Here is a 12,338-nt window from a genome sequence, read left to right as displayed (position 1 = left end):
TAATTATAGTGAGACATCGGATAACATCAAACCATATTGATATTTACAAAGTGATTTTATGCCTTGTATAGTTGGACAATATTTTGTTCAGTTATGCTATGCATTATTTATATTACAAAGGTGTCAAAGGATACAATGCACATCAAGTTTGACTTGGTCAAAATAGGTCAACAAGTTCTCTCTCTCCTTAAACACCAAGATTACCATCAGATAATCTCCACCTATAGGTTCAAATCAACCCTTATATACGTATGACACACAAGCTCTTTATTAAATTAGTAATTTTTGAATTCAAGTTGAATTCAGATACAAAACAAGATTAGCCTTTAATGAAGCCATGGCCACCTAAACGATAAAGTATTGGCAGACATCTCTTAAGCTTTTACAGTATCATAGTTATGTGTAATTCAATCCTTTCTTCAACCAATATATCTCAAGTTTGAGACATAGAAATATGTCTATCTTAGTGGTTCCTCGGTATGAACTAATACATATCAATGACTAACATGGATTAGGAAACAAACTTATCCATTATGACCACAGATTCAAGTCATCATGAATGTCATTCAGTTTTCTCATGTGAGATATTGTCTCCAATACTTAAAAATGACAAATCCTTTATTGATAAACTATAACCTCTATATATCTCATGATATGGGTTATTCTTACTTTTATAGTTACCCAATTACGACGACAAGTTGGATAGCATCAAACCTTATTGATCTTTACATGAGATAGTTTGGCGACCTTAGGTCAAAGATCACATGCACCAATGGTGTTCACGAGATTTATTCCATAGATCCTATAGCAACCATCTATATCGATATCCTCTGTTCAAGTTAGTCCGATGAATACTTCTACAACTGCACCTACCTGTTGCATTTAGTTATCTATAACAATTTTGACACATGAGAACTATTGCTAGTTTTGGTGAAGTCACTCAACCCTATGATAATCCCATCATCATTACACATACCCTTATTGATTGTGATGTCAAGATTACAAACGTTTCTAGAATTACCATTAAAAGTGTACATTGAGTTCTCACGATTAGTCATTTGATCCTTTCATCACAATTTTACTATTCTAAGGGCATATTGTTTGCATAATTATATAAATAGACAACATGCGAATTAAATAAAAATAAATCCTTTATTAATTATTAATATAAAATTACGTTCACAAATGTTATATTTGATTGGTTTTGGGGCACTTACCCTAACATGAAGAAGACTAATAAACTTGAATTTTAAATAGAATGAACTTATGAGGATAAGTCAACCTGTACAAGAAAGAAATTTACTTCTTTAAGAGGAAATTCTACTCACAATCTTATCAATGAGAAGCTTGCAATCTATTATCTTAAGTTTCCTGAAGGTAATAGGAACCCCCAAGTATTTGAACAAAAGGTAGTCAATCCCAATTTTAATGCAATCTACCAACTACTTTTTCTCCTCATTGGGAACACCCGAGAAGTAAAGATTACTCTTGGAAACATTGGTGTTAAGGCCAGACCATCCTTGGAACCTATTGAACTTATCTTTGATGAGGGAGATCAAAGTGACATATGTCCTAAAAAACAACATAAGATCATCTGTAAAGTAAAGGTAAGTGACGTTGTTTTTTTCGTATCTCCAATGATGGTCGTCATGAATGTTATTCAGTTTTCTCATGTGAGATATCGTCTCCTATACTCAAAAGTGACAAATCCTTTATTGAATAATCATAAACTCTATGTATCTCACGATATGATTAATTCCTACCTTTATAGTTACCCTAATTATGGTAGCACATTGGATAACATCAAACCTTATTGATCCTTACATAAGATGGTTTGACGACCTCAAGTCAAAGATCACATGCACCTATAATGCTTAGGAGATTTATTCCAGGCCAAAAAACTATTTCCCACCCAAAGTATGTTGTAATCTCAATTTTTCGCCCATTAACTATGAAAATCCCATTTACCTACCCATGGGCTGTTAAAATTAACGGTTTAAAGGGTAAAATCATTATTTTATCTATAATATTAAAAATAAATTAAAATTTAATCTAGTTTTTCCCCTCTAACCCCTAAAAACTAACTATTTCCCCCTAGGTCAAATTTTCAAAAATAGCATTCCCCCTCTAGGGTTTAGATTTCAATCCCCGACGTCAAATTCGATACCATCACCAACGATGAAGCTTTCCAGAGGCATTACCATGCTTTGACGGTCTTTCTTTTCTCCTCTGAAATGTTGATCGATCGAGATCTGGCCTAGAAAGTCAAAGAGTTTTATTGGGAGACAAAGCTCTTCGTCTTCCTAAAAGAAGACGTTTGGGATGTGAGATCACCAGAGCATGGTAATGCCTCTTGAAAGCTTCATCTTCTACGATGGCATCGAATTTGGCACTGGGGATTGAAAGCTAAACCCTAGGGAGGAATGCTATTTTTTAAAACTTGTCTTAGGGGGAAATGGTTAGCTTTTTGGGGTTAAGAGGGAAAAGAGATAAAATTTTAAGGGGTTAGGGTTCTGTTAATTTTAACCGTTCATGGTGGGTAAATGAGATTTTCAAAGTTAATGGGGGGAACTTTGAGATAACAACATACTTTGGGTGGGAAATAGTCCTTTAGCCATTATTCCATAGACCCTAGAGTAACTATCTATATGGATATCCTTTAGTCAAGTCAGTCCGATGAACACCTTTACAACGTGCACCTATATATTGCACTCAGTTGTCTATAACAATTTCAACACATGAGAACTGTCACCACTTTTGGTGAGATCACTCAATATTATGATAATTCCATCATCATTACACGTGCCTTTATTCATTATAATGTCATGATTATAGATATTTCTAGAATGACCACTAAAAGTGTATATTGGGTTTTCATGATCAGTCATCTGATCCCCTTATTATAATTCTACTATTCTAAGAGTATGTTATTTGCACGATCATATAAATAGACAACATACGAATTAAATAACAATAAATCCTTTATTAATTATTAATATAAAATTACATTTATAGATGTTATTTTCAATTCGTTTTAAATAGAATTTTAAATAGAATGGACTTATGAGGATGAGACAACCTGTATAAGAAAGAAATTTACTTCTCCAAGAGGAAATTCTACTCATAATCTTCTCAATAAGAGGCTTGCAATCCATTATCTTAAGTTTCCTGAAGGTAATAGAAACCTCCAAGTATTTGAACCAAAGGTAGCCAATCCCAATATTGATGTAGTCCACCAGTTACTTCTTCTCCCCATTAGAAACACTTGAGAAGTAAATATTACTCTTAGAAACATTGGCGTTGAGACCGGACCATCCTTGGAATCGATTGAACATATCTTTCATAAGGGAGATTGAAGTGACATCTGTCCTAGAAAAAAACATAAGATCATCTGTAAAGTAAAAGTAAGTGGCATTGTTTTTTCATATTTTCAATGATGGCCAAAGTTAAGATCATTCTTCAAATCTCCAAACATACAAGAAAACAGCTTCGTTGCCATAACAAATAGGTAAGAGGAGAGAGGATCCCTATGCCTCAACCCTTTGGAACTTTTGAATAATCCCACTATTTCACCATTCAAGCTCCTGAGAAGGAATGATTTGTTACATAATTCATGATCCACTCAAAACAACAGGAAGGAATGCCAATGTTAGTGAGAACTGCCCTAATGAAATCCCAATTCAAAAAGTTATATACTTTCATAAGATCAATCATGATATCACACTTCTTATCTTTTGTTTCCTTGTGATAGTTATGCATGATCTCTTGACAAAAGGGGATGTTTTCACCAATACTCCTCTCTCCAACAAAGACACTTTGGGCTTTATTTATAAAACATGATAAAATATTTTTAGCCTATTAGCAATGATTTTGGTGATGCATTTATAAATCGTGTTGTAATAAGATGTTAGCCAAAAATCCTTATAAAAAGAAAGGTTATAAACTTTTGGGACAAGAGCAAGGATGGTGCAATTTACCTTTCTCAGGAGGTGTCTTATGGCCTTGATCACATTACCCCTAATTATGTCTTGAGCTGTTTTGAAGAATGAAGATTCATAACTATCTAGACCTAGAGCCTTGTTGGTATTCATGGAGAAAATAGTATTTTTCTCTCTCTTTATCCTTAACATCTTTGGAAAGGGATAAAGCTTTTTCATAAGAAATTGAAAACTTAACTAGCTTCTTTAGCTCTTCAATCTCCACATTGCAATATGAATTGCCATTAAAGACTCTTTTAAAATGGTTAACAAACTTCTTTTTGACTTTATCCATCTCATGAGAATATGATCCATCCTTAAGCATAACACCTTGAATGAAATTAACGTTTTGGTGACCTTTGATGCACTTGAAAAAATACTTAGTATTTTGAACTCCTTTTTTAAGCCAAAAGACCTTGGTTTTTTGCTTAGCCATAAACTCCTTCGTCAAACTCAACTTACGAAGATTTTCAACTCTAACTCTCTTTTCTTAAATGAGATTATCATTTGCATGTCTTAAAGCATGATTTAAGGACCCTCTGGAAAATTTACCCAAAATCCCTCTAATTGAGTTTTCTAAACTTTCTCTTAAGCTATTCGAGTTTACAAACTAGATTATACATAAGGTTGTCTTCAAAATCAATCTTTCATAAGTCCCCCACAATATCAAGGAATTTGTCATGTTGAAGAACTTAAAAGGGATTCTTTTCTTACTATCGTTAACTCCACAATTTACAAGACAAAGAGAATGGTTCAAAATAGAAGGGTTAAGAAAAGTGGTCAAAGAGTGGTTGAACATTTCCTTCCATTTATCATTAGTAAGGGCCCTATCAAGCTAACACACAATTCTCCTAGATCCCTTACTATAATTGCCTATGTATAAAGATTTCTTATATATCTAAGGTCATCCAATTACACCTCTCTACAACAATCATTAAATTCTTCACAATAAGTTTCACCCCATTGAGCTCCCCCTTGTTTCTAATGTTGGTTCCTAACCGTATTGAAATCCCCCATAATTAGCCAAGGTTTATCATTGTTTGAATCAACTAATCTTTCCTCTCCATGGGTTGGTCAAGCCCATAAATAATGGTTAAGTACACCTGAATGCTCTCTTTGTTCAACAAAACTTCACAATGTCATTGAGTATTCTTCTCATTAACTATCACTTTAATAACATTATTGTTCCACCTAATCCAAATTTTGCCATTTGAAACATATTCTATATTGTTATCAGAGTTATTGTTTCTGAGTCTAGTTTCAAGGATTACCATAAAGTCAATTTTATTATTAACTAAGAACCTCTTAATCTCTTTATGCTTTATGAAGGAATTAAGACCCTTTTTGTTCCAACTAGTAAAGACAATCATTGGGAAAGATAGATTAAAAAACTTACCTTTCTAGGCTTGACCATTTTCTTTTTTTGATTCTTACTCATAAAGCCTCTTGTATCCTTCTTTAAGTCCATTTCATCCACCTTAAACTTTCCCTCGAATAGTACAATATAAAGAGAGTTACCTTAATCTAAGTCTTTAGCCTTAGATGTTTAGCTTTTTATAGCTTCCTTATCCCTTTTGTATAATGAAGCATTGCCATCATCAGGAGGTTTTGTTTCCACTTTGGCCTTTTTCTTCTTAATAGTAACCAATTCCCCTGATTTTCTTTCACATTTACCTTATTTGGTAGAGCCATGATATCCTTCTAGTTCTCATAAGAATTAAAGGCTTCAAATCTATTGCTACTACCTTCTTGAGTAATCATATTTTTCTTTTATTATTTCTTATGGTTTTAGTCACCAAATGTTTACCATTCGCTTTCGAAACATTTGACTCCTTTATGAGTTTCTTCTTTATCAAATTAGACATCTAACCTAAAGTCTGAGGCTTTAAAGTTTTACCAGTGTTCACTTCCAATTTGACTATGTTGCATTTAGATGTTCTATGGCTAAAGCAACTACATCCATTACATTTCAATGGTTTCTAGCTATATTCCACACCAGTCATAAGCTTTTCTCCATCAAGTTTAAAGATATGGTTTCCAGACATTTTGAATCTACCTAAATTTAAACACAAATCCTTAAATATTTAAGAAAAGTTCATTGTTCCATAAAAGAATCTATGCATAAAGGCTTCCTTACCATACTGGCAATATAACTCAAACCTTTTACTGTCCAAAGCTCAAGGGAACGCCATAGAATTTTGGCCAAACAACTACCTTCTTCATATTATTAATCATCATCTAAGATAAAAACACCTTGACTTGAAGAAGTAATGCTCACCAAATCGTATGTTGCCTAAACTTTCTCGAGGTAATTTTTCACTACCATGAACGGGGATCTTTTCCTTAAGAAGAAACCTACAACACAATGCTTCCATTTGTATGCCCTAAGCTCAACTATCTCACGAAGATGAGAGACACAAATTCTACCTTAACGATCCTTACCATTTGGTTCAAAGTATTCCAAGAGAGAGTTGGTTTTTTTTTTAGAGAAAAATGAGTTTCAAGCAGGTTTTGCAACACTAATAAGCTCCTTAGACGAAGAAACATAAAGGGTGATGAGATCAGGGCCATAGAAATGCACAATTAAAGTTTTGCCTGAAAAGGAAATAGTTGAGGAAGTTAAGATATTAGAGGATGCCATAACAAGAAAGAAATAAAAGGGAAAAGAAGGACATAGGGGGTTGACTAAGTTGTCTTGTTTTATGTTAGAGTTGCATGCATGCAACAAGGAATTATTAGTGTGAAAGGCTAAACCTGGGGAAGTGGGTTATATGGAAAATTAGGAACAATTCAAAAATTCAAATTTTAATGGAAAGAGACTACCATAAAGCAATCAAAGAAAAGAAAAATAAACCTACATAGATGATAACACCGAAGAATCACAAGGATGTAAACCACAAACACAATGCATAAAGAAAACAAGAAGAAATCTAAGGGAAGAAACAATCCAAGCTAAAACACAAAGTAAAAACAAAAGGACGTAGGAGTTTGTTTGACATTGAAGACTAGTAGGGCCTTTGACTAAGAAGGCTTGCACAAGAAGGGCTACCAGCCAAATGTAAAAAAGGCCTAACATGGAGCTTATAAAGTTAACCTAGAAAGGAATATGAAAAAAGGTGACTAAAAGCTAGAGAGAAATTAAAGAGAGAGAGAAGATACCAATAGGAACTTTTTCTTACAAGAAGATGAAGATTTAGGGCAATTGGGCCAAACAAAAGGGGATGTGCAATTTGGGCCTAATTTGTTGTAGGTCATGCAATTAAAGGCAACACTTATTATCTTCATATGGGGGTTACATTTTTGGGTCTTAAATTATGTTTAATTATGCTTAGTTTTATTTATTTCAACTTATATTTGTTTTGGGCTTAAAAAAAAAACTTATTTTAACTTAAGCCTATTTGTTTGATTTTAGAGTTTTGCCAAGATTAGTTATATCCTAGATGGTTTATGATTGTTTTTTGTACATAAGGGGTATGTAACCTTAAACTACACAACCACCTTTGATTATTGAATGAAAAAAAAGAAAGCTTTTCTCTTTATTCTTTTACGAACTCTGTGATCTTATCAAGCTAACTTTTGTGGTGATCAAACTTGACTTATCTCCCACCTTCTCAACTTGTTCTTAGGAATGGCATTTTATACTTTTGGTTCAAGATTGTTCATAATCATTAGATCAAAAGTCTTCTTAATAAACCTATTTTAATGTTTATTGGGGTTGTGATTCTAATTATTGACTATCGGTGTCATATTGGTATATGAGGTTCATATTAGAAGGAAAAACAATGGCGTAATGGGGTAGAAAAATAGTTAGAGAAGAGGCGTTCAAATGCAGAGACATTGTTTTGCGAGAATCAAATTGGAAAGAAGCAGAAGCAATAGCATAATGGCGCCAAAGATAGTTGGAAAGGATTTATGCAAATACGGAGGCCTTCTTTTGTAGGAATTAACCCAAGAAGATCAATTAATTCATGAAATAATGGTGCTGATGTGGCAGTTTTGACACATGGCATTTGCCACATTAGTCTGTGAACAAATTCTGTGTAGCAACATTATTTTAATATTATTTCCTAAAAGTCTAAGTTTTCTTGAATTTGGAATTAATTAATATTCCTAATTCTAGTTAAAGTAAAATCCTAATTTAAAAAGTTTTCTATTCTAATAGAGTTAGAATTTCTATTTTAATTAGAAGAGTTATTAGCCTATATAAAAGGCTTAAGTCATTGTAATTCTATCAATCAATTAATTAATTATTAATAAAATTTAGTTTGAGATTTTCTTAAGAATTGTTTTGGAAATTGCATTGAATTCTTGTTTATCCCTTTGCATTCATTTAACAATATCAACCTTTTGGGTCCTTGTGAACGATATCAAAACTTTATCAACATTTGTCTTGTGTCAAATGAGTTCTTTGACAACTAGAATTTGCACTAGGAACAAGTATTACACTTTTATGAGCAAACATAACTAAATAATTGACTTTAAATACCTTAACTTTGACTTTGACTGCGAACTATAGTCTTCATAATTATGGATGAATGGTCATCACTGTGAACTTTGACTTTTTTCTACATTGACTCTATTTTAAAGTTAAACATGCAAGAGTAACAAGCATCTTTTTCATTCATTGCTTGAAAATAGTCATGAATAGATACCAATTTTTGATGAATAATTGTTCATTACCTAATATGATTTATCTAGAAATCTAGAAGCATGAATGAGTAAAGGAATGACTTACGAACGACTTTTTGAACAGGTCAATTTTTATCTTGAAACAATTGTTTGCCTTGAACTAACTGTTATTCATTATGTCTGTTCGTACATTTGTTAAACTTTGTCTATTTTATAATGTTTTAACATATTTTTTAAATATGTTAGTAATTTTAACTTAAATTTTTATCATCATCAAAACATCTATGGGTCCAATAGAAAGTTAGTAGATGGGACTTTGTGAATCGACTAAACCTTAGGTGGGAATAACTCTTTTGGCCTCTCTCTCTAATGTGAAATCATGCAAACATGAGTGATTATAACGGAATCCACCAATAATCACATTCATTAAACATGCAAAATTACCAATTATCTACTAAGCCTTCTTTTCTAACACAAGCTCCACTATACTTCAATCCAACATCATCAACACAAATAAAAAACATCAGCAAATTACCACTTAGTCACACTTACAAAAATCTGAAAAAATCAAAGATAACAAATTGCTACTTAAATCAACGAGAAGATAAACATACAAACAAGAGCAAATAATCTTCCAAGCATAAAGGCCACCAACTTGGAATCCATAACCAAACCCTTTGGTAAAGTTTGGATAAAGAGAACATTTTTAAGAGAAGACCCTCAAATAAAGTTTCATAGAACTTTTTTCATCAAGAACTAACTTTACAAAAGAGAGAATGACCTTTATATACCAGTCTTACATGGTATGGCAAACTTATATAATAAACAAATTAGATTACACTAAAATATTACAAAAGTTTCTTGAATTATGCTTAACCATCCAAAAGGTCATAAGCCCATACTTAAATTAAATGGAGAGTACACCAAAGTTACTAACTATCCCTTAAATTAAAGAATATTGTCTCTTTATTTGTATCAACTTGAATTTTCATTTCCCTTTTAATTAAAGTGTATCCAAATGAATTAAATAGGCTTATTAGGCTACCATTTTCATGCATAAGGTGGCTTGGGCTTGTTAAAGAAACCTGTTTTGGCCAAGTGGAGACAAACAAGTCGCAACTTCAGTTTGTTGGCTTTCTTGCACCTTACTTGATTTCCACGAAGGTTGAACGGTGTTGCTAGAGTTTGTAGTCACATAATTCACTTACTCTCTCTCTCTCTCTCTCTCTCTCTATATATATATATATATATATATATATATATATATATTTATATTTATATATATAAAACAATATTTAGTCATGATCTTGATATAATTTTATTTTGATAGTTCTAACCATAATTATTAGTATCACGTATTGTATGATATGATACAATATAGATAAAAAAAACGATATGTATCTTGGGGTGTATCAAAATTTGATACAATCTAATGTGTATGTCGTATAATATGATATGTATTGGTTTATTTCGGTAAAATTAATGATATAAACCAATACACTTTTTAAACTAAATTAGACATGTAATTAGAGCTGGATACAAACCAAATCAAGCTGAAACACCCTTGGCTCGAGTTTGACTCAAATAAGAAATTATTCGATTTAGCTTGAATTAATAGTTCAAATTCAGTTTGATTTGACTCAAATTGATGATTTGAATGGATGATTCAAATTCGATTTGATTCGATTTGAATTGATGGTTTGAATGGATGGTTCAAATTCGATTCAATTCAATTCGAATTGATGGTTTATAGCTCAATTTGGTTTAAATTTATGGTTTGAATCAATAGTTTGAATTTTTTATTTGGATTTGTAGCTTGAATTCATGGTTCATTGACAAAATAACGTTAATTTACCCAAATAATAAGCAACAAAACCGTTGATTCGAGCTGAACTTGAGTCTAACCGAACCAAATACCTCATAGCTCAAGTTCAGCATGGTTCAAAAAACAAATATAATCTTTCAATTCAAATTCAAATTAAACAAATTCGAATCAAACCTAACCGAGTCGAGTTTGCTTTTGATAACTAACTTAATTTGGATGTAGCTCAAAATCGATGAAACCCACTGCATCTATTTTCATTTGTAAAGAAAAAATGATTTTTTTTTATTATAATTGGATATTTAATATATAATTACATATATTTTTTTTATTGTATTACTTATTTTGGACAATGAAATTTAGTTATAATTTTTAATTTATATTCTTTCTTAACTAAAAGCTAGTAACAATTTGATAAGATGATTTTAGTGTTTCATTTATGTTTTAAAAATATTGGTGATATTAAATTGAATGAAAAATATAACCACAAAAACTTTAATATAATTTTTTAATTTTTTTTTGTATAAAAAGGTGTATCATACGATACAATGGATATACGATACACAATATGAAAAATTAGGTTTTTGATATATGACACGATACATTAGTCGGCTACCATGGTTTTGATTAAAGAAGCATTGCATGTATATTCTTATGTCTGCACTGATTAGCTTATCGTGAATTTTAAACAAGCAAGAAGCTTAGTTCAAGCAGACTTCTATTGGCTAAGGTTTTTGCAACTCGGCTTCTTTTAGTGAATAAGACGAAGGACTTGGATTATATAGTTGTTTTATTTATGTAGTAGACTTTTTTTTTTTTTTTACAAAAGTACAATAATTTTCTTTGACAAAAATAATAATCATTTTAGAAAATATAATTTACATTTTAGATTTTCTTGTTTTGATGGGTTGTGACAGTTTGAACTTCCAACATAATGCTTAATAAAAAAGAAAACCTTCCAACATAATATTTAAAATACCCCTACATCTAAAAATAAGTTCAATGTCTTATATTAGTACATTTGTTAATGATTATATAAGGGATATTGAATTTTTCACTCTAATTTGGGCTCATATATACATTTATATCATATTTTTCACATCTTAAATATTTTTACCATGTTATTGTTACAATTCCTAAATTACCCTTATCTTCAACTTTGAGAAACCAGTTGAAGGCAATACTATTATTTTTTTATTTTTATGCATTGCAGAGAAAGAACATATCTAGATATTTGATATCAATATTTGAAATAAGATTTATATATGTGTTAGATAAGATCAAGTGAACTTAAAAATTTTGGAGTTTAAATTTTTTATATTAAATTTACAAAATTTTAAACGCACGTGATCTTATCTCCCTTAATTCTAGTTATCGTTAATCTCATATTGAAGTAGCATGTGGAAAAATAATCTAATAAGCGATTCCCGTGCCGACCATGTAGTGAAAGTTTTGGTGTGAGAGATAAAACATAGAATATTGCACAGAATCTTGTAGAGATTGTATAGAATATGAATATAATGCAATATATTTAACAAGCAAAAAATATTATAATGAATATATATGAATATAATGCACTAACTCTTGCAGAGAATATAATGAATATGCAGAAGACTTTGATTGTTTGCTTTCATTTTTCATTCACGTCAAAGTATTTGCTTGCTTGCTTCCATATGTGTGCCTGCTTTTGCAAATATTTTCTGCAAAAGTATTTGTTTGCTTTTTTCCATATAGAATAAGAGTATTAAACATATATAGTATAGATCATCAGATTGTTTTCCCATGCACAAAGAAAATTCAATGAACAACTCCATCAATTATGGATAGTGTTGATGTAACGGCAAGACGACTAGTGAGGTTTCCTTATAAAAACAGAAGCATAATTGTATTGTATCAAATTTAATTGGATC

This window comes from Mangifera indica, chromosome 4 (genome assembly GCF_011075055.1).
Source record: "Mangifera indica cultivar Alphonso chromosome 4, CATAS_Mindica_2.1, whole genome shotgun sequence".
In the NCBI taxonomy this organism is placed as follows: Eukaryota; Viridiplantae; Streptophyta; class Magnoliopsida; order Sapindales; family Anacardiaceae; genus Mangifera; species Mangifera indica.
Note: the sequence above shows the minus strand (reverse complement) of the source record.